General features: G+C 44.0%; 1 long non-coding RNA gene across 5 annotated transcripts in view; it reads left to right on the forward strand.

Annotated features, from left to right (window-relative positions):
• LOC307212697 overlaps positions 1-8,721 on the forward strand; it is a 50,908-nt gene extending 42,187 nt beyond the window's left edge. The window contains exon 7 of one of the 5 annotated variants that reach the window (XR_013837110.1): positions 8,528-8,721. This is a non-coding gene — a long non-coding RNA (uncharacterized lncRNA). Of the gene's footprint in view, positions 1-1,870; positions 2,761-8,527 lie in introns of those variants that run through there. The other 4 variants (XR_013837111.1, XR_013837112.1, XR_013837113.1 and 1 more) reach the window with 4 other exon arrangements.
• The last annotated feature ends 11,874 nt before the right edge of the window (positions 8,722-20,595 follow it).

Genomic DNA, 20,595 nt, shown 5'->3' on the forward strand with positions numbered 1-20,595 from the left:
TATCTTGATTTGCCCCCTAGCTGAGCCAGTAGGCTTTGCAATTTATTTGCATCAATTTTTTTTTTTTTGGGGGGGGGCTCACAAAGTTTTGCTGCGATGTGCATCACAGGGCCACTGCATGTTTCACTAGGACAACAGGAGAGCTCTAGATAATCCCCGTGCCATATTGTCATTTTCTATAAAAGATGCGTTGAATTCTCAGCAGTGGTGGCCTTCCTGTGTGGTTGGTTGGCTCAGTTAAAGGGTGTGCTGGTAGGAGCCTGCTTAGCCAAAAGTTGCAAGCTGTGAATTTCCTAAAAAAAAACACAACCACCAACCAAACTCAAACCCCCACATACTGCTGGTTGATGTTGTGATTTCTTTTAGGGTGTCTCTGCACAATTATTAGTATTCTTTCTTATTTGAGTCCTGAAAATGCCATAGATGAGGATGCACAAAACAGACTATCAAAGCTCCATCAGGTTTGGAGGAAAATACAGAGGCAGATAGAACAAGGTCACAGCAGAGTTCCATCGCCACTTAAAGGATCTTAGCTGACAGGCTAAGAAGGTCTTTCCGGCTCAGACCTTGAAGAGCCACTGTTGGCTAGAGCACACCAGCCTTCCCCTGCCTTGTACATTGCTAGTGGTTGGGGACGAAGAGAGTTGGTGATAGGCAGAGATGCCAGCTTTTCCAGACGACCGACTGGGCCCGACATACTGGTGTTATGTGTGCAACGTCATACAATACCCTGAGGTCGCACAATGTCCTGACATTGCACACACGAGGTTGTGAGGACGCCCTCTGAACATTAAGGGGGTTTGCCCCCCTAAAAACACACTGGGGGGCCCAAAGTGCCTTGGCTCCCAGGAGCCAGTGCCTATGGATCAAGGGTCAGCAAGCTTTTTCAGCAGGGGGGCAGTTCACTGTCCCTCACACCTTGTGGGAGGCTGGACTATATTTTGAAAATAATTATAATAATTGAACAAATTCCTATGCCCCACAAATAACCCAGAGATGAATTTTAAATAAAAGCACACATTCTATTCCTGTAAAAAACACCAGGCAGGCCCCCAAATACCCCAGAGATGCATTTTAAATAAAAGGACACATTCTACTCATGTAAAAACACCCTGATTCCCGGACCGTTCGTGGGCCAAATTTAGAAGGCAATTGGGCCGGCTCCAGCTCCCAGGCCTTAGTTTGCTTACCCATGGTCTATGGTGACAGGCCATTTGGAGTGGTGTTGGGGGAAAGCAAGGGTGGCTGCCCCAAACTTCACACACATACAAGGCTATCTTCCAGGGCAGTGGGTGATCAGTGCAGATATAGCTCCAGGAGCTGGATTTAATTTCAGTGCTCTGAGTTAATCCCAGACTCCATTGATTGGACTGCTGTCTTGAGCAGTCAGATCTTATTGACCTGTTGCTTGATCTACAGATTGGTTGAGTAACAAAATGTACAAAGTTAAGACCTACCAACCCTACCCTGTAAATTTTGCTCAACGTATTTCTGTACAGTATATACCGTACCAATCAAAAACAGCTTCTGAACCAAATGAGGAAATACAAATGTTTTAGCATAACAAGAACCTCCTGCCTTCAAGCCATTCATAATTTTATAAGTTTCTATCATGTCACCTCTTATTTGCCTCTTCTCTTAACTCAAAAGTCCAAAGTGCTGCAACAATTCTTCATCGGGGAGTCGTGCCATCCCTTTTGGTTGCCCTTTTCTGAAGCTTTTCCTGCTCTACAATATCTGTTTTGAGGTAAGGTGTCCAAAACAGTACACAGTATTCCGTAGATTTGTATAACGGCATTATGATATTGGCAGTTTTGTTTTTCAATTCCCAACCTAATAATGTCTAGCATGCGATTTGTCTTTTTCACAGCTGCCGCCCACTGGGTCGACGTCTCCATTAAGCTGTTTGCTATGACCCCAAGGTCTTGTTCATGATCAGTCAACGCCAGTTGAGTGTACATGTGAAATTAAGATTTTTGTTGTTGTTGCCCCAACACTTGTTTACATTGAATTGCATTTGCCACTGTTCTGCTTGTTCTCTCAGTTTGGCGGGGTCCTTTAAGAGCTCTTCACAATCCCTTTTTGTTCTAACCACCTTGAACAAGCAAACCTGGCAACCTCGCTGTCTACCCCAACTCCAGATCATTTATGAACAAGCTCAAAAGCACAGACCCCAATACCGATCCTTAGGGGTCTTTTTAATGACAGAAGAGAGTGCCACTTAACATCATAATGCAAGTAACACTTTCAGTTGCCAAATACATTTTGACCATACGGTCTTCCTCAGTGGCACATATTGATAGGTAAATTACATCCGTATGGTCGAAATGTATTTGGCAATCGAAAGTGTTGTTTATATGCATTAGGCTGTTAAGATACACAATTATATGTAGCTGAGAGTAAAACTTGCCGTTTCTGAAGATCCTGGCTTTTTATTTATTTTATTGTATTTTGTTGATTTATGAAATTTGTGTACCGCCCTTCACCCATAAATCTCAGGGTGGTTCACAACATAAAAATACGACCTTAGAAACACAAAATGCATAATAAAAAATAAGAACAAAGCAAACCAATTGAAATATACTCTGAGTCGAGAGTGGATTTCATGCTCTTTATTCAGCTCATAGTGGTGAGGAGGAATGGAAGTTCCCCCAGAATGTCTGCTTTATATACATTATTTACACAATGGGCCCCACGTGATTGGCTAATTCCGGGATTCTCCTGTAGGCCAATCAGGTTGCGGATTCATTTCCATGTGGAGCTGGATTGGGTGGCTCTTGTGGACCAATCAGACTGCTGCATTCTGAATCCTATTGTTCTAGGACCAATCAGACTGTTGCATTCTGAATCCTATTGTTCTAGGACCAATCAGATTCTGCATTTTGGATCCTATTCAACTCAGTACATAACACCAATAATCCCACAACACTTTTAAAAGGGTATTGGATGTTAATCAGCCAAAGTCCTGGTTGAAGAGGAATGATTTCGCCTGCCACCTAAAGGTGTATAATGAAGGCACCAGATGAACTTCCCTGGGGAGAGAATTCCATAAACAGGGAACCACCACAGAAAAGGCCCCTTCTTGTGTTGCCACCTTCTGGACCCCTCGTGGATGAGGCACACGGAGAAGGCCTCAGATGATGATCTCACAGGTCCCCCACCTCTGCTGAGGGGAAAAGGTGCTGAAAGCCTAAAGCTTAGCAGAAAGCAATCTGACCATGACAAGGGGCTGATCCCCCACTTTCAGATCACGCTGTTCCCTCCCAGCTGAGAAAACAAAGTCCAGAGTATGACCTGCCACATATTGTTTTGGAAAATGCAAATTATGCATGTCTGCCTTTAAATGCAAATTGAATAGATGGTAACCCACATTCCTACTTCCCAGTGCATTTTCCTGGCCCAGTGTGGTGTAGTGGTTAAGAGCGGTAGTCTCGTAATCTGTGGGTTTGCGTCTCGTAATCTGTGGGTTTGCGTCTCCGCTCCTCCACATGCAGTTGCTGGGTGACCTTGGGCCAGGCACACTTCTTTGAAGTCTCTCAGCCCCACTCACCTCACAGAGTGTTTGTTGTGGGGGAGGAAGGGAAAGGAGAATGTGAGCCGCTTTGAGACTCCTTAAAGGGAGTGAAAGGCGGGATATCAAATCCAAACTCTTCTTTTTCTTTCCTGATCTTTTGATCCAATAAGCAGGATTTTTCCTTTTGCACAGGACTGTGAAATCCACTATAATTGTACAACCTGAATTTGTCGCCATGTGATTGAATCCCAAGCAAAAATAGTAGTGGCCTAGAAGCATCCTTAGTTTTTGACCATCTTAAAAGGTCCCACTGGGTTCAGTGATGCTTAGTTCTAGCTAAGATGGTATTCCAAAAAAAGTCTCTCTCTCTCTCTCTCTCTGTGTGTGTGTGTTTGTTTGTGTGTTTGTTCATGCTTAAAGAAATCCAGACTTTTCTTAGCAACTTAGTAATGTCATTGCACATACAGTGGTGCCTCGCAAGACGAAATTAATCCATTCCGCGAGTCTCTTCGTCTTGCGGTTTTTTCGTCTTGCGAAGCACGGCTATTAGCGGCTATTAGCGGCTTAGCGGCTATTAGCAGCTTAGCGGCTATTAACGGCTTAGCGGCTATTAACGGCTTAGCGGCTTAGCGGCTATTAACGGCCTAGCGGCTTTAAGAAAAAGGAAACAAACTTGCAAGAACTCGCAAGACGTTTCATCTTGCGAAGCAAGCCCATAGGGAAATTTGTCTTGCGGAACAACTCAAAAAACGGAAAACTCTTTCGTCTTGCGCGTTTTTCGTCTTGCGAGGCATTCGTCTTGCGAGGTACCACTGTATACTTTAGTTCACCAACAAGAAGAGGGAAATGTCCTCTGACATGTTGTAGGCACTTTTAAGATACTGGACTTGGAACATACTAAACACTCCAATTCAAAACGTTGATTGCCAACAATTGAGAAGCATCAAAAACGCTGCAGTCGAAGCATACATTGGAACACAGTCCAATATACTGAAATAGTTGATCTCTCCACGATGCTACTTGCTCACAAATAGTCCAGTTGGTGGTAAGATGTGTACTTGCTTCATACAGCCAAAAGTAAGGGGAAATCCATCTGCTTGTATTTGAAATCAGCTCTCTAACCTGCTGTTGGTCAAACCCCACCCAGATGGTGCTACTCAGACGTATGCGCTCAAAAGATAATCTACGTTAAAGTTGTGGGTGTCTATTTTTATTTTTCATCTTGGTTAAATACCATGCAGCCAACGTACCCAACCTGCTCTACTCAGAAATCGTGACCAAAAAAAGAAAGGAAGAAAGAGAGATTAACTGGGAGTGGTAGAAACTATGCCTTTCTGCAGCTAAACATATACAGCGGTACCTCGGGTTAAGTACTTAATTTGTTCTGGAGGTCCATACTTAACCTGAAACTGTTCTTAGCTGAAGCACCGCTTTAGCTAATGGGGCCTCCTGCTGCTGCCGCACTGCCAGAGCACGATTTCTGTTCTCATCCTGAAGCAAAGTTCTTAACCCGAGGTACTATTTCTGGGTTAGCGGAGTCTGTAACCTGAAGCATCTGTAACCTGAAGCATATGTAACCTGAGGTACCACTGTACTATATGGTGAGAGCAGGGGGGTGGGATCTGTAGCCCTCCAGACTCCCATCGGTTTTGCAGATGGGTTGTAGCTCAGTGGTAGCACATTTGCCTTGTATTCAGAAGGTCGCAGGTTCAATTCCTGGCGTTTCCATGTAGGGCCGGGAGAGATTCCTGCCTGGAACCCAGGAGAGTGTAGACAATACTGGATTAAATGGACCAGCAGCCTCACTTGGTATAAGGCAACTTCCTGGCCCCAGCCAGCCATGCCAATGGTAAGGGACAGAGGAGCCAACTCCTAGGGGCCAAGGTCCCTTTGGTTCCCCGAATAAAATATTTGAGGGGACTGGGCCCCCCAAATTGATGGGCATTGCCATTCAAATGGTGTGCATGCACCGTGTCATGTGATCAGTTATGCAGGGCAGGGCTTACCTAGGCCCTCCCCAATAGTTGATTCAAGTTGGCACCCCTGGGAAGGGTTAATGAAAGTTGTAGTCTAGGTAGGGCTGCCATATTCCCCAAAGTGAAAATCCAGACAAAGTTGTTGAGCTGGCAGCCACAGGTCTCCTCATCCCTGAAGTAGAGGATTCGAGCATCTCCCTGCCCTGAAAACAATGAGGAAAAATGCTCATGACGAAAAATGATAAAACTATTTATCAACATTTGATCAATAAAATGCTAAGTAAAAGCAATAGATTAAAGCAATTATAATTATTTTTTTTTAAAAAAAATTCATTCTGTGCTCACTTATCGGGGAATAACAGTACAACCTTTTAAAGGTAAGTGCTAGTTTATATATGTTTACTCAGAAGTAAGTCCTGTTTTAGTCAATCTAGCTCACTCCCAGGTAAGTGTGCATTGCAACCTGTCACGTTGGCAGGACTTCCCTCCAAGTAAAAGATTCATCGCACTGGCCTGCAGATGGACAAATATCACACCCAGAGCGAAGTAAATAAACTTCATTGCACATAGCCAAAGGCCTTTGCAAAAAAAAGAAGAAGTATGTTCATACATACATAGTGGGGGAGGTGATTTTTTTCATGTAATCCAGGGCAGGCTGATGCAGATAATGTGCCATCTAAATTATGAATTAAGCACGGGCCTTGATACTACACATAAATTATTGGCATGATTACACTGAAAGCCTTTGCAAGAACACACTGATATTTAAAAATCAAAAGTCAAATCTCCCCCCCCCTCCCCTAGTTTATGGTGCCAAAATGCTGCCACTAACTTGTACCGTTTACCTTTAAGAGAAGAGGGTTCTGCAGCGGGCATTTAGCTAGATCTGTACACCTACACGCTGCAGATGGTTTAGTTTTATAAGAGATGAAACTGCATTTGGTGGAACTGATTAAATATAAAAACACCACCATCTGCCATTTATTCTAATATAAAATGGTTTGGGCAGATGCTGACATCTTTCTAGATGATTGATTCATCTCTGACAAGTGAAGATTCTCAGAGGACTCCAGCTGCCCACTGCTCACACAATACCCGTTTTACAAGACGGAACGCCAATCAGAGCTGTTTGATTTGGATGGAGCAGGTGAATGAAGGGCACTTTAATAAACCAGCAGTGTCTGGGCTGCTCTCTCTCTCTCTGTGTTTTTTCCCCTCCTTCACTCCTGGCCCACATTTCACTGGGATGCTGTTTTACACAAATAGTACTAAAGCACAGCTATCCTAGCACAGCGATTAGGGCAAAAAGAGCCAGGTTTTGGCACAGGCTGCTCCACTTTCCTCCTCTGCGTGGAAAATTGTCAGAGTCCTTCTACATAGGCAGCTCGCTTTTAACGTTACATTTTTTTTTTTTTTTGGTGAGTGTTAAGTTTACATCAGGTTTCTGTTTAAAAAGCCTGCCTCGTTATTTATTAAGTATGACACTGGTGGCTTTGTAATAACTTGAGTAACAGATGTAGGCATTCTTTGTTTTAATAAGATCTGGATGTTCTTGACTGCTGCTTGATGCCTGGGCCTCAGTACTGCACACTTGTATTCTCCACCCCTGTCATTCAGCCTGGACACTGAGATCCAGCTCTGAGGGCCTTCTGGCGGTTCCCTCACTGTGAGAAGTGAAGCTACAGGGAACCAGGCAGAGGGCCTTCTTGGTAGTGGCACCCACCCTGTGGAATGCCCTCCCATCAGGTGTCAAGGAGATGAGCAACTCTATAACCTTCAGAAGATGTCTGAAGGCAGTCCTGTATAGGGAAACCTTTTAAGGTTTCATGTTTTACAGTGGTACCTCGGGTTACAGACGCTTCAGTTTACAGATGCTTCAGGTTACAGACTCTGCTAACCCAGAAATATTACCTCAGGTTAAGAACTTTGCTTTAGGATGAAAACAGTAATTGTGTGGCGGCGGCAGCGGGAGGCCCCATTAGCTAAAGTGGTACCTCAGGTTAAGAACAGTTTGAGGTTAAGAACGGACCTCCAGAACGAATTAAATTCTTAACCCGAGGTACCACTGTATTATGTTTTTATATATGCTGGAAACTACCCAGAGTGGCGGGGGCAGCCTAGTCAGATGGACAGGATACAAATTTATCATCATCATCATCATCATCATCATCATCATCATCATCATTGTGTTTCTTGAGTTATTAACAGAGCCGTAGAAAAACTCACCCCAATTCTCGCACTATTTATTAATTTTATTCAGCTATATCCAGCCTTTGCCTTGAGGATCTCAAGGTACATGCCCCCTTTTTATTCTCACCACAACCTTGTCAAGGTGGGTAAAGGAAAGAGATAGTGACTGGGCCCATATCACCAGAGAGCTGGGATGGGGAAGAAATTGGATTCAGTTTGCCTTCCAAGGCAAACTTGCCTTATTTCCTCTTTTTGGAAACAAGACATAAACCAAAATAGACATCCTTCAGAATTTGCACTTCTCCAAATTCTGCAATGCAGATCTGCAGATCTCCAGACAAGTAATATGTAAAAATTAAAAAAAAATGCATATACGCTCGCATGAAATGTGTGTAAAAAATGTAAATATTTGGAGAAAAATGGCAAAAACATGGGTATTAGGCAAAATTGCATTTGTGCATATTAGGAGAAAGTCACGCTAACATGCTGATGGATTCTTATGCAGACTGTCTAAAAAAAAAAAAAAGCTGCAAATTGATGTGGAAGTGTAGAAAACCGAACTTAAGATTTGAAAGAAAAACCAAAGTGACAAGATTTGCACTTCCCTTCCAGAGAGCTTTATGGCTAAGTGGGAACTGGAAGCTAGCTCTTGCCAGTCCTAACCCAACACTCTGACATCTAATGTGGTGTGATGGGTTATTCTCATTTAATCCAGAAGTTTGTGTTGATGGTGACTATACAAACATTTAAAGGATGATATTGCTGTCAGTACCTTGCATTGAAGGTAAGCTGATGCAATCATGGGGTGATCATGAAATTAATTTTTACATACGCTTTATTTTCACAGAATCATAGAGTCGTAGAATTGTAGAGCTGGAAGGATTTGTTCCTGCAGATGTAGTGGAGCAAAAAACAACAACAACCTCTCAAAACACACTTGACACTTTTTAAAGGAGCCCTTTCACACTTCACAACATGGGAATGTGGCTAATGGGAATGTGGTGCAAATTATTTTTTATTTTCTTTATTAAATGTCTATACCGCCCTTCATCCTATAAAATGAATCAGCTGAACCAATCTGGTTCCTGCCTGTGTGTTTGCACTGCCTCATGCCTTGTCCTCGTGGTAAGCAGCAACTATTCACCCGCCGGGAGGTCAGGCAAGTGCCTCCGTCCCACCATCCTGTCTGCTGCTAGCTGTGGTGTTATCCCAGAAATTCTGTTGCTTGTTACTCTGTAGTATTTTTTGACACGGCTGGTGGTACCTAAAATGTTTTGCTGTAGATGAGTTCCCCAAATCAACCATGAATGCAAAAAGGACCGCAGTGCCGTAAACCAAACGACAAGAGCCATACTAAGAAATTGCATTTTCCTGCAGCAGTGCCACTGTAAATTCTTTTATCAGTTCCCCTGTTAATTAGAAATGCTGTGTGTTGTCTAACAATAGAAGATTTCATTATGCCTTCTTCAGTAATTATATATTTTAACTATAAAGTATAGCCTATAAATATCAGACAAAAACAAGCACCACCACCTTCTTTGGGTACAGTTAAGGTTGTAAATAGACATCCCTTTAGAACAACACTACACGGTGTGAAAAACGGAAGCCAGCTACCAGCTTTGGCTATTGAGGTGAAGTTTAAAAGTTATCCTTACTACTTTGTGATGTGCTGGTATAGGAAATGAGCTGTAATGTTGGTTGGCACATGTTTTGTTTGCCCTAGGTGAGTCTTCTGTAATGTATTTTCCTTCCTTGTTGTTAGTGACTTTCTTTAGAAAACCCCTTGGGATAGATATCACATCAACAATAGTTCCATAAAATGGAAGTTAAGACTTCTGTTTTTATAGAGCAGAGGTATGGTCCAGATATTGTTGGACTCCAACTCCCCATCAGCCTCAGTCTGCATGGCCATTGGTCATGGACAGAGACAATGGTAATTGTTGTCCAACGACATCCAGAGGGTTCCATATTGGTTACCCTGGCCGTAGTGTCTGCCCTTTACAAATATGGCCACTCTGTTCTGGCAGAGTCCCTCTGTGCCAGTACCTTGACTGAAACCACAGAGAAGAAGAAATTCTGTTGCTGGGTAGTTCGGCCCATTTGTGATAAAAGAACTTTGGCTTTCTTGAAGGGGTGCTTCCCTCTAAAAGGGCAAGCAGGGGTACCTGGACAAGCTGTGGGCTACCTCAACTCTGCTATTTCACTGGAAACATTTATGCCTGGCCTAGCACGTGATCCTAGGGCTTTGCCCTAGAATACGATGGCCTGGAAGTGTTTCCGGCCTGAATAGTGTCCCCATGTGGTCCATGAAGCATTGGTTTCACCGGTTCCTTACATTGTTTAGTTTTTGCAGACTATGACATGGCTTTTGCAGATGCCTCAAGAGCTTGCCTCTCCTGCAGAGGATGACTTGCGGACGCCCCAGGTGCCTTCTTCCAGAAGGAAGCATTTTTGAAGGCTGCAATCCAGGAGGAGGGCAAAGAGGAGCAGGGATGATGATTCAGACATCACCTTGGACCGCTACAGGGGTCAGGGTGAGGCTGTCCTGGGTCTTTAGGGATCATCCTGGATAGCTCAGCTGGTGAGCGAATAGTGCCGGTAATGCCTAGGTTGCAGGATTGGTCCCTATATGGGACAGCTGCATGCTCCCCCATTGCTCTACCTGGACACTTAGGTCCAGTGTCGAGGGCCTTTTGGTGGTTCCCTCACTGCGAGGGATGTAACAGGCGCCACGTTTGCAATAGGCAAGCGGGAGAAAGCACCTTTGCGTGCCCGCATTGCAGTTTGCTCTGTGCGTTGCAGGGCACAGCGCTGCACGGGCTGCATTTGCATTGCATTGCATTGCGTGAGAGATTTGCATTTGCATTGCATGGAGGTTGTGTGTATTGCACAGAGGGTGTGTGTGCATTGCACGGAGTGTGTTTTTGCATTGCACATAGTGTGTGTCTGAAAAGGAAGCTGGCTCGGCGGCAGCTTTGTCGGGACTTCTTTAGGGGTTCTGGCCAGCGTCGGCCCTGTAAATTTACTTATTATGATGGTAGCACAAGATGCCCCCTGCCCAAGCGGGGGCTGGAAGCCGGCAAGCAATACCTCAATACCTTTTGCCCATATTCCCATTTTATTTAGGGATCCAGATGGATATCGTTGCTAAAACATACCACTTGCCTAGGGAGAAGCTGTCTGCCTTGAAGGAAGTTATTTTGTAATACTTCCTCTGTAGCAAGTGATGCTTCATCAGATCCGATCTTACTGGGTCACTTAATTAATCTTGCATGCAGAGTGGTTGCCCCAGGCCGCCCCTTCCCTTCCCACTAGGCCAGGCTGCCTGCGGCCTGAGGTCCCCTTACATTTCTCATGCAATGGTTGCAATTCCTAAATGTATGCAATAGTAGTTGGGCATGGCAGGATACCTGGAACCTGCACAGGGATTTTCAGGTTCATGCTGATGCTGCTGGATCTTTGCCCTTTGGTTTTTTATTTCAGGGGCTGCTGGTGTGCAAAGCCATGGCCTCAAGCCCGGTATGGTGAGGCAATCATGTGACCTAACTTTTCTTGAGTTTTCCCCATTGTAGTAGCAGTTCACATGTGGCCCGAGGAGTTCAATGAACATCAGATCTGCTTTTGGTCTGATAACCAGGTAGTGGTGAGCGTCTTGGCAAAACGGTCCTCACGCTCCAGCAGAGTCTCCGCCCCTCCGCTCACGCTTTTGAGCTGCGGCGCTTAAGGTTTAATATTGTGCCTTCTGCTCTCCTGATTATGGGATCCTCTAATGATGTCACTGACACTCTATCCCATTTTCAGATGGAGCGCTTCAGATCCTGGGCTCCAGACACTCAGCGACTGCCATACTTTTCCAGACCACCTGTGGCATTTTGACAACAATTAGTAATTACAGAGAGCAGCAGCTTCCATTTCCCCTTCTGCTTTTAGCTCTTATGGGAAGGCCTGGATGGATTTCTTAGCCTTAAGCTGGCAGTCCTTGGCCATTCAGATGAACTGGCCCCCATCCTCTGAGCAGATCCTGCAGTATTTGGTCCACCTGCTGCAGATTGGGCGTGCTGTTATAAGTATAAGAATTCAGTCCGCTGCAATGTCTGATATACTGAAGCTTTATTTTTCAGAGACCCTTGTATAAAGTTTGTGGTGCGCAGGGCCTTGGAAGGTTGGAATAGGCTCCAACCTCATAGGACAGTGGGCAGGAAGTCGGTCAATTTTACCTAAGCAGTATCTGCAACAAGTTAAAACTTATCTGCTGGTAAAAGATCAAGGCGAGACTCCTTTCAGTATTCCATTGCATTTTGGTGCACTGAGGGTTGGGGAAATGGTTGTTGGAGCCAGCACGGGGCTGAGAGTCTGGAGGCTTATTGCTTCAGGACTTTTCCTTATCTGCTTTGGAGCTTGTCATTAGAGTTGGGAACTCTAAAACAGACTTAGTGGGCAGGAGTGCCACAACCAGGCTTCTCGTTATAGGTGAGGAGGGCCCTTGCCCGGTTATGGATACCAGAAATATTTGGCTTTTCATTCCCCTGGGGGCTGGCCCGCTCCTAGTGCATGAAAATGGGTTCCTGTTAGCCAGGCATCAATGTGCTTACGCCGTGCACCAGTTATTACGGCCTGCGGCTTGCCTACCGCTGAACACGCCTCATTCCTTCCGAATAGGGCTGCTGCAAAGGCTGCACACTGGGGGCCTGTCAGTAGACAGGATTGTGAATACGGGTCATTGGAAGTCTGACGCTGACAAGGGTTATATCAGGAAGTGTCACAATGATGTCTGTGCAGATGCTTGTCTGTTATTTCCTTTTTTCATAGGAGCAGCTGTGCACATTTGGGCCACAGCATTGTACACTGGGCTGGCAAGCGCGCTGACGAGTCTGGACTGGGGCGCCATCTCAGTCTTCCTGCCCATGTGAACATATACTGGATGTCCAGATGGGGAATGCTTTGGGAGGAGATCCTTACTTTGGTGTGGTCGAGTGTGACCTGTGCAGGTCCTCCCGCAGTGCTGGTGGTACAGCTAGGCCAGAATGATTTGCCGTCTTCCTCCAGCATAATTTTGCATTCCTGCATGCAAGAGGGCTTGGTTCGAGTTGATGGCAGCTCTCCCTGGACTCAAAATAAGGCATTGGTTCAAGGTGATCTGGAGGGGGGGTTGGAGCACCTGTCCCCTCCAATGTGCAAAGATATTCCATTAAAGGAATCCAAGGATTTGCCATGCTTTTGTCAACCCCTTTTGAGGGGTAGGGCCCCGCAAGAGTCCCTGGGAGCATTTGGGGTGAGCTTGAGTCTGATCCTGGTTCATTGCTCCCCCACACTGTTTACTTGTACTGACGATATGGTGGGGCCCAGTCGTCAGTGCTGCCCTGCTGAGGTGAGGTGCAGCTAGTCAGGAACCAATGCCTAGACAAACTACCACCGAGCAGGCCAGAAAGCATGTTAATATGGCCGTGGAAAATAAAATAAAATAAATAAAGTAAATAAAATAAAATAAAATAACAAATAAAATAAAATAAAATAGGTCCTTGCTTTAGGTGGTTCTGTAATATTGCACCCTGCTATTTTTCTTCAAGGCTGTTGCCCTCTTTAGGGCAGATGGGGCGCATCTTTCCCCTATGGGGAACGACACCTGGTGGGATGCAATTACCTTGGGATTCATTGCTCCCCCACAATGTTTGCTGGTACTGACGATATGGTGGGGCCCAGTCGTCAGTGCTGCCCTGCTGAGGTCAGGTGCAGCTAGTTGGGAACCAATGCCTAGACAAACTACCACCGAAGAGGCCGGAAAGCATGTTAATAAGGCAGTGGAAAATAAAGTAAAATAAAATAAAAAATAATAAAGTAAAATAAAGTAAAATAAAATAGGTCCTTGCTTCAGGTGGTTCCGTGATTTTGCACCCTGTGATTACCTTCAAGGCTGCTGCCCCTTTTAGGGTGCATCTTTCCCCTATAGGGAACGACACCTGGTTGGCTACGGTTGCTTTGGGATTGAAGGAAGGGTTGCATTTGTGAGTGGTTTGGCAGTGAGCTAAGGCTCTGTGGCGGTTAGGCATTGGTTTAAATTGGTTGGTGGAGGGGTATGGATTGGCTGTGCCTGCCCCTCCAATGCTGCTGCTGCACGGGAATTCCGTTAAAGGAATTCAGGGGCTTACCATTCTTTCGTCCAAACCCCTGGAATCAGGTGCGGGCCGCGTAAGCCCCTGGGAGCATGCGGGGAGAAGCTGAGGGTCTGTGCCGCAGCTCCAGTTATTCCTGATCTTGTTCCTCCACACTGGCTTTTGCTGGAATCCGGGAGTCAGTGCTGTCCCCCAAGCCGGGGGGGGGGGGGGACAGATAGTCATAACCAATGCCTAAGCAACCACTCACAATTTGTATGTTTAATAAAGTTGTGGCCAAAATTATGCCAAAAACCTTAAACAAAAATTTATGAGTGATGTGTGAGTTATTGGGGTAGGGGTGTTTTGAGGGGACCTCAGCACGCAACTGGGAATTTCCAACGGAAAGGACTCTGGTTTCAACAGCTTTGCACTTTCTCATTGCTGTGAGCTAATGAAGGTAAACCATCTTTGAACTGATATTTGATGATCCTCCTAACTAACCAGGATAATTCTTGTTCTGTTTCACAGTCATTTTAATCTATTTTGACTAGATGGAGAGCCTTCATGAGATGGTCCATAGTATGTCTGAATATTAGATTTCCACTTTCAGGAACTTCCTCTTCTCCCCCTATAGAATGGTATATTAATGGTACATTTTGTGCATGCATCTCAGAAAGTATCTGTTAAGCTGTTTGAGATACAAAAGAGATTACATGTTTGAAATACAAAATACAAATACACACAGTGTTTGGTTGAGTTATAGACTTATTTCAATACTTTCTTTTAAAAGAAATGATTAGCTATAGCTTACCTTTTGTATCCCAAGGTATTACTACTTGGATTAATTAAAGATATTGCAAAACAGCAGGACTGGTAAGAAATTCATTAATCATACTGAAGGTAATATTGACTAAAACTGGCAAAATAAAAAGGCACCTGATCTTTGTAATGGGTTCAGCAAAGCATATAATGGATACACTGTCAAGTTTCGTTTGATTATATTAAGGGAAACAAAAGGCCAGGACTTTTCGAGATAACAGGAAACCCCTTATTGAATACTGGAATAAGATACATAAGAAACCTAATGTGCAAAAGCATATTCTGTCAGTTATTTAATTAAACATTTGATTTGATCAGATATATACAGGATGAATTCATTATATTAAATATTTGGTTGTTGTTGTTTTTTAAAACCAACCCTTTCTTGAAACCAGTGAGCCTGGTCCCAGATTTTCAAAGAAGACTCTTTTCAGATTATTATTTTTTTAACCTCTTGTACCACATGAGCTTTTATATGCCTGTTGTCTTTGTCCATGGAGTTTTCTTGCCAGGGATACTGGAGTCACTTGCCGGTTCCTGCTCCAGGTGGATCACGTTTGGTCAAAACTCTCCACTATTACCTGTCCATCTTGGGTGGCCCTGCACGGCATAGCTCATAGCTTCTCTGAGTTATTCAAGCCCCTTCACCACGGCAAGGCAGTGATCCATGAAGGGAAAGATTGAGGGCACAAGGAGAAGGGGACGACAGAGGATGAGATGGTTGGACAACGTTCTCGAAGCTACCAACATGAGTTTGAACAAACTGCGGGAGGCAGTGGAAGACAGGAGTGCCTGGTGTGCTCTGGTCCATGGGGTCATGAAAAGTTGGACATGACTAAACGACTAAACAACAACAAACCACATTAGCTAAGAGGAAGTAAGCCCCTCTGAGTTTTATGACACCAAAAAGTGTCTATAGGCTTATAGGACTGCAGGCATTAAAGCTTCAGCCCTCTTCAAATTTATCTGGGAGGAATTTCGATTGAACTCAGTGAATTTTACTTCTGAGTAGACATGCATAGGACTTCACTGCCAATAGTTCTTATGACTTCTTAAATTTTTTGTATTGCAGAGGAGTGGTGGGAGGCACTGGGGAACCCCAAGGGAAGAAGGCTCAGATCCGGGGGATTGGCGGTGGGATGAGAACGAGTGGTCAGAGGGAGAAGAGGGAACAGACTGGGAGGAGTCGGTGTTGGAAGCTGAAGAGGTAACAGGGTTTAGTGAGAAGGAAGAGTCTGTGGCAGAGAGCAGTCCAGAATCAGAGGCAGAAGTGGAGGCTGGAGAGGAGGGGGGCCAAGAGGGAGAGATGAGGCGGGTTGATGGAAATTGGACTCTAACAATATCTGGAGATTCATGGTTTCCCCATCCATGTTCTAAATATTTTTTGTACACCCTGACTTCAAGTAGTCTAGTATTTCAGTAGTGTACTTAAATGTGAATTTGAATCTGAGTGTCCAAGTATTTATGGGCTCCAGCCCATAAAGAGTTATGGCCAGTTCAATGCAAAGCCACACTGCACATACAATTATATTAAGCATATAAGATACATAGTCCAGGGACAGAGCATGACAGGTTTGATCCATGGCAGCATCTCCAGGTATGGTTGGGAGAGACCCTTACCTGAAACCCTGGAGAGCTGCTGCCAGTCAGGGTTGACAATACTGATTGAGATGGACTCTTCGTTTGGCTTGCTATAAGCCAGCTTCCTAGCTATCTGCCTAAAGAATGCACCAGTTTGAGTGTGTGTGTGTGTGTGTGTGTGTGTGTGTGTGTGTAGGGGAGATACGGCCCATGGACAGGAAACAGGTCAGCCTTGTTATATAGCCTTTCTACCACAAAATGACAAAGCTAGGCAGCATCTTAAAAAGTAGAGACATCACCTTGCCAACAAAGAAAAAGCTATGGCAAAAAGCCCAGAATTAAATTTAAGATTTTAACTGATGCAAAGGATAGAGGGGGGTTTGCCCTGCCGGACTTAAGACTTTATTATGAATCAGCAGCTTTCTGCTGGTTGAAACACTGGCTACTTCTTGAGAACACTGACATTTTGGATCTGGAAGGGTACGACAATAGTTTTGGTTGGCATGCATACTTATGGTACGACAAGGTAAAGGTGTATAAAAGCTTTAAAAACCATATTGTAAGGAAAGCATTGTATAACGTTTGGATTAGATACAAAGATTTGTTGGAAAGTAAAACCCCTAGGTGGGTGTCACCAATGGAAGCTAGGGAAGTAAAAAAACTTAATATGGATTCTAAATGGCCAAAATATCATGAGATTTTAGAATACGATGGCGAAAGGGTGAAACTTCAGAGTTATGAGAAACTAAAGCCTAAGGTTCGAGACTGGTTGCATTACCATCAGATAAATGAGACGTTTAAACAGGACAGGAAAATAGGATTTCAGAAAGAGAAGTCAAAACTAGAAACAGAATTGTTGGAACCCAATACTAAGAACTTATCAAAAATGTATAACTTGCTGTTAAAATGGAATACACAGGATGAAATGGTGAAATCAGCTATGATTAAATGGGCACAAGATATCGGTCATGATATTATGTTTGCTGACTGGGAACAGTTATGGACCACCGGTATTAAATTTACTGCATGTAATGCTTTAAAAGAAAATATTATGAAAATGATCTACCGATGGTACATGACCCCAGTCAAGCTTGCAAAAATATATCATTTGCCTAATAATAAGTGTTGGAAATGTAATGAGACTGAAGGCACTTTCTACCACCTTTGGTGGACCTGCCCAAAGGTTAAAGCTTTCTGGGAAATGATCTATAATGAAATTAAGAAGGTCCTTAAGCGGACTTTTCCTAAGAAACCAGAGGCTTTCCTCTTGGGCATGGTGGGCCAAATGGTGCCAAGGAAGGATAGGATTTTCTTTATGTATGCCACTACAGCAGCAAGAATTCTACTGGCAAAGTATTGGAAGACGCAAGAACTACCTACTCTGGAAGAATGGCAAACAAAGGTGATCGACTTTATGGGACTGGCCGAGATGACGGGCAGAATCCGGGACCAGGGGAAAGAGACAATGGAAGAGGACTGGAAGAAATTTAAAATATATCTTAAAAATAATTGTAAAATTGAGGAATGTTAAGATGTCAGGGGGTAAGAAGTAAAGAATTGCAGCAGTAAATAAAAAACTTAAGAAATTTTTGATGAAAGGGAATTAAGACAATGGACCTAAGGGTTGCTAAAGAATTATTAAATAAGGATGCAGGGTTGGGGAGGTATGGGGAAGTCAAAGAAAAAAGGGCATGAACCGATGAGCTTGAAGTTATATTGTTTTATATTGTTCTTTATTATTTGTGTGGAAAATTAATAAAAATTATTATTAAAAAAAAAAAAAAAAAGAAAAAGCTATGGTTTCCCCAGTAGTGATGAATGGAAGTGAGAGCTGGACCATAAAGAAGGCTGATTGATGCTTTTGAATTATGGTGCTGGAGGAGACTCTTGAGAGTCCCATGGACTGCAAGAAGATCAAACCTATCCATTCTGAAGGAAATCAGCCCTGAGTGCTCACTGAAAGGACAGATCGTGAAGCTGAGACTCCAATACTTTGGCCACCTCATGAGAAGAGAAGACTCCCTGGAAAAGACCCTGATGTTGGGAAAGATGTTGGGAAAGACCAGGAGAAGGGGATAGTGGATGAGGATGAGATGGTTGGATAGTGTTCTCGAAGCTACCAGCATGAGTTTGACCAAACTGCGGGAGACAGTGGAAGACAGGAGTGCTTGGCGTGCTCTGGTCCATGGGGTCACGAAGAGTCGGACACGACTAAACGACTAAACAACAACAACAACCACAAAATACTCCTCTCCTCTGGTGCACAATCTGTTTAGAGCTACTGCCTTCGCAGTCTTCCGAGGCCGCTTTTAGATCGAAACAGAGTTGACTTTGCTTTTCGTTTTATATAATATTATCATCTTCATGCGGGGGAGGAGGAGGCATCCTTTTTGCTCAGATGTGCTGCAGCTTTTCCATTTCCCCACCTCTTCTGACGCTTCCATATCATGCAACAGCTGGGCAAGGGCAGTGCTATCTCTCTAGTTCTATGCTGAGCTGCTGGGTTGTTTTTTCCCCCCACCTCCCTTCTTTCTTTCCTTTTTGGCCTTTGTTAATTTTTTCCCCTGATACATAACAGACTCTCCCCAGCTGTTCAAATGAAGTTGGAGGAGTTCTTTTGTGCTTGGTTTCTGCTCAAGCCGACACCTCGGCGTACGTTCTTACATTAAAGTGGGTTTTCGCTTCAGTAGGTAAATAAACTACAGTGGGGCCTGTTGTTCAGTAAAATTGAGCATGTGGGCACCATGGAAAGACAATGTGAAATGTGAATTGCCCACATCCTACGAACAAGAATTGCTGGCCTCTCACTGTGATGAAGGGCACTGCAACATCTTGGCATAAGCCCCTGTGTGTAATTACTTTAAATTGTGACTTTTACCTCTCTTTTGTTTCGTTCCTATTCGTGCTATTTCTTCACATGCCTTCGGTGTCGGCTAATTGGTGCATAGGCATTTCCCCCCTCCTCATCTGAAGTCCATTAACTTCATTAGAACATTAGCGTGTGTTCTGATGTTAATTGGGCTTCACATTTCTATGCAATAGCGTGAGCTCTATTGTCGCCACTGAGCTCACTGTTCTGAATGATGAAAGGCTGACATGAGGCCGATTTGTGCATGCTTTTTGACTATGCTAGCATGAATTGCTATAACAGTGAATTGATTTTAATTTCTGCGGTCTGCTTTGGAGAAATGGTACAAAATAATAATAATAATAATAATAATAATAATAATAATAATAATAGGGATTTTAAAAAAGAAAAGAAAAAAGAAATCATGCTTCATGAATTAAAAAAATGGACTTCTTCTCCCCGCCCCCAAAACTGACCACCCCTTTCTCTATTTCTGCTGTAGTTGTACTCTGCATCTTTTGATCTTGGATCCATAGACGTAAATTGCTCTGACATGTGACAGAGAAGTTAAAGAGCAAGAGAACTTGGCTCTGATGCAAGATAGGGAAAGGAAACCAAATGTTTTGATGAAAATAGGAACAAGCAGTATGACACTACACAAGTAGAATACATGGGGATCCAGACAAGTTTTCCTACAGTGAAGTGAAATTCTAGGCTCTATGAAGAATCGAGAAGTAAGAAGCGGTCCAACAGGCAAGTAGATCTATGGCTAGCAGGATGCTAAATCTCTTTCTCTTACCCAGGTGTCGGGAACCTTTGGCCCTTCAGAGGGAGCTGAAGTACAGTTCCCATTGTCGCTGGCTATTGGCCATGCTCAGATATCACTCAGTCCTATGAATTCTCACTAAAAACACGAGTACTACCATCTTCAGCAGAATTTACTCGCAAGACAACCTTAGGTTGCAATCCCATGTGTGCTTACCTAAAAGTAAGATTTCTGCATATGGAAGGAATTTCCTAGGTAGAAGTGAACTGAATTCTTAGATAGAACTGCCAGACTCAACACTCTCTGCAGGGACTGATCTAGGTCCTAACTGCAGAGAACTGTATGCATAAACTAGTCAAGTTCCAGTTTGTTGATGGAGTCATTGCATCTCCTCAAAACTTACGTGCAAGGGCTTTTGTCTGCAGAGTTGAAGGAGTGTGTGTGTGCCTATTAGTCAGGGCAGAATAATTTTCTTGACATGGATCTCTCGAGGGTACCAGAATGATGATGGACAGATGATTATATTTTTTATTACCTCAGTGTACATTGTGCTTTATGGTGTGTCACAAAAAAGGGGGAATATGATATGAAGGAAAGGAACGAATGCTAGGTTGGCACACTACTTGAACCACCACGAATTCTTAAAGCATCTTCTTTGGACATTTGGTATGGGGAACCTGCGCCCCTCTGGATTTTTGTTTTGGCTCCACTTCCCATCAGCCCCAGCCAACATGGCCTGTGGTAAGGGATGATGGGAGCTGTAGTCCCAACAAGAGCTGGAGGTCCACAGCTAGCCCACACCAAGTCAA

Source organism: Podarcis cretensis (assembly GCF_951804945.1).
Source record: "Podarcis cretensis genome assembly, chromosome: 3".
NCBI classification, from domain to species: domain Eukaryota; kingdom Metazoa; phylum Chordata; class Lepidosauria; order Squamata; family Lacertidae; genus Podarcis; species Podarcis cretensis.